Source organism: Sceloporus occidentalis, unplaced genomic scaffold, assembly GCF_023333645.1.
Source record: "Sceloporus occidentalis isolate IW3139 unplaced genomic scaffold, rSceOcc1.0.p SCAF_157, whole genome shotgun sequence".
Taxonomy (NCBI): Eukaryota; Metazoa; Chordata; class Lepidosauria; order Squamata; family Phrynosomatidae; genus Sceloporus; species Sceloporus occidentalis.
The window spans coordinates 1,052,501-1,055,000 of NW_028317137.1; the positions used below are offsets into that span (position 1 = coordinate 1,052,501).

At 54.2% G+C, this 2,500-nt stretch overlaps 3 non-coding genes across 3 annotated transcripts in view; all 3 read right to left on the bottom strand.

Annotated features, from left to right (window-relative positions):
- Positions 1-110, bottom strand: part of LOC149280299 (5S ribosomal RNA) — a 119-nt gene extending 9 nt beyond the window's left edge. The window contains exon 1 of the ribosomal RNA XR_016278219.1: positions 1-110. This exon is cut by the window's left edge and continues 9 nt beyond it. This is a non-coding gene — a ribosomal RNA (5S ribosomal RNA).
- Positions 111-1,066: 956 nt separating this feature from the next.
- On the bottom strand, positions 1,067-1,185 carry LOC149280300 (5S ribosomal RNA). The gene has a single exon (XR_016278220.1). It is a non-coding gene; the product is annotated as a 5S ribosomal RNA (ribosomal RNA).
- Positions 1,186-2,128: 943 nt separating this feature from the next.
- Positions 2,129-2,247, bottom strand: LOC149280301 (5S ribosomal RNA). Its single transcript, XR_016278221.1, has one exon. It is a non-coding gene; the product is annotated as a 5S ribosomal RNA (ribosomal RNA).
- Positions 2,248-2,500: the final 253 nt, after the last annotated feature.

Below are 2,500 nucleotides of genomic sequence, written 5' to 3' on the forward strand. Positions count from 1 at the left end.
CACCTGGTATTCCCAGGCGGTCTCCCATCCAAGTACTAACCAGGCCCAACCCTGCTTAGCTTCCGAGATCAGACGAGATCGGGCGTATTCAGGGTGGTATGGCCGTAGGCGTAGGAGCCTGTCATTTTACTCCTCTTCTTCTGTGACGTGACCTCTTCCTCGTCACACCAGGAGTATTTTTAAGACACTGTGGTCAGTTATTCATTTTCTTTTCTTTTTTTCTCCTCACAACTCTTTCATAGCAGCAATCTCCTTGTATTTCGCACCCAGCTGGGAGGCTAGCATACAGCAGTCCAGCAGAACTGCCAGACAGAGAGCATCGGTAACAAGAGCAGGCCAAGCCCTTCCCAAGTGTCGGGAGGCTAGAGCGCGGTGCGTTTTGCGAGGCACGGCCTGGCGAGGTGCGCAAGGGGAAGATGCAGGCCCCACCTCTCCCCTCTCCCTGGACCAGGTAGCAGACAAGCTCCTTTGGCTTTGTGTGCAGGAGAGAAAGGCCGAAACGGGTACGCCGATGCATTTCGACAGCACGCAATTAGAATGGTCCGCGGCGTTACTTGCTGTGGGCATCGGGCGTAGCGTGAGGCGGCGGCGGCGGCGGCGGCGGCTGCTGCTGCTGCTGCTGCTGCTGCTCCTCCTGCTGCAGAGGGCGTTTTTTTGGATTGCCTTTACTAAGGCCTGGGACAGGACAGAGAAGGTGACAAGGTTCAAGTAAAGGGTTAACGCGTTCACGGTCAGCAAGAAACACATGGGGAAAGGATCCCCCCCCGGCCTCCTGTATGTGCAGTTTGGCACGGCACAGACCAGTGAAGGAAAGCATGAAGCGTGCCTGTGCTATTTGCTGCAAGACAGCTTTGCGAAAGTGCTGTTTTTTGGTGCAGAGTGTGCAAGAGGTACGAGCGGAGTGAGGCTTGAGGGCGTCAAGTTGCTGTGGGAGGCCAGCTGAAGCAAGAAGGAGTGAAAAGGGGTGCTAGAAAGAAAGGGCCTTAGAGTTTTGTTAGCTTCTGGCGACTCTATCGCCCTCTGTTGGTGGTGGGGTACGGGAGAAAAAAAAAGAGAGAAAAGCAAAAGCCTACAACACCTGGTATTCCCAGGCGGTCTCCCATCCAAGTACTAACCAGGCCCAACCCTGCTTAGCTTCCGAGATCAGACGAGATCGGGCGTATTCAGGGTGGTATGGCCGTAGGCGAAGGAGCCTGTCATTTTACTCCTCTTCTTCTGTGACGTGCCCTCTTCCTGGTCACACCAGGAGTATTTTTAAGACACTGTGGTCAGTTATTCATTTTCTTTTCTTTTTTTCTCCTCACAACTCTTTCATAGCAGCAGTCTCCTTGTATTTCGCACCCAGCTGGGAGGCTAGCATACAGCAGTCCAGCAGAACTGCCAGACAGAGAGCATCGGTAACAAGAGCAGGCCAAGCCCTTCCCAAGTGTCGGGAGGCTAGAGCGCGGTGCGTTTTGCGAGGCACGGCCTGGCGAGGTGCGCAAGGGGGAGATGCAGGCCCCACCTCTCCCCTCTCCCTGGACCAGGTAGCAGACAAGCTCCTTTGGCTTTGTGTGCAGGAGAGAAAGGCCGAAACGGGTACGCCGATGCATTTCGACAGCACGCAATTAGAATGGTCCGCGGCGTTACTTGCTGTGGGCATCGGGCGTAGCGTGAGGCGGCGGCGGCGGCTGCTGCTGCTGCTGCTGCTGCTCCTCCTGCTGCAGAGGGCGTTTTTTTGGATTGCCTTTACTAAGGCCTGGGACAGGACAGAGAAGGTGACAAGGTTCAAGTAAAGGGTTAACGCGTTCACGGTCAGCAAGAAACACATGGGGAAAGGATCCCCCCCGGCCTCCTGTATGTGCAGTTTGGCACGGCACAGACCAGTGAAGGAAAGCATGAAGCGTGCCTGTGCTATTTGCTGCAAGACAGCTTTGCGAAAGTGCTGTTTTTTGGTGCAGAGTGTGCAAGAGGTACGAGCGGAGTGAGGCTTGAGGGCGTCAAGTTGCTGTGGGAGGCCAGCTGAAGCAAGAAGGAGTGAAAAGGGGTGCTAGAAAGAAAGGGCCTTAGAGTTTTGTTAGCTTCTGGTGACTCTATCGCCCTCTGTTGGTGGTGGGGTACGGGAGAAAAAAAAAGAGAGAAAAGCAAAAGCCTACAACACCTGGTATTCCCAGGCGGTCTCCCATCCAAGTACTAACCAGGCCCAACCCTGCTTAGCTTCCGAGATCAGACGAGATCGGGCGTATTCAGGGTGGTATGGCCGTAGGCGAAGGAGCCTGTCATTTTACTCCTCTTCTTCTGTGACGTGCCCTCTTCCTCGTCACACCAGGAGTATTTTTAAGACACTGTGGTCAGTTATTCATTTTCTTTTCTTTTTTTCTCCTCACAACTCTTTCATAGCAGCAGTCTCCTTGTATTTCGCACCCAGCTGGGAGGCTAGCATACAGCAGTCCAGCAGAACTGCCAGACAGAGAGCATCGGTAACAAGAGCAGGCCAAGCCCTTCCCAAGTGTCGGGAGGC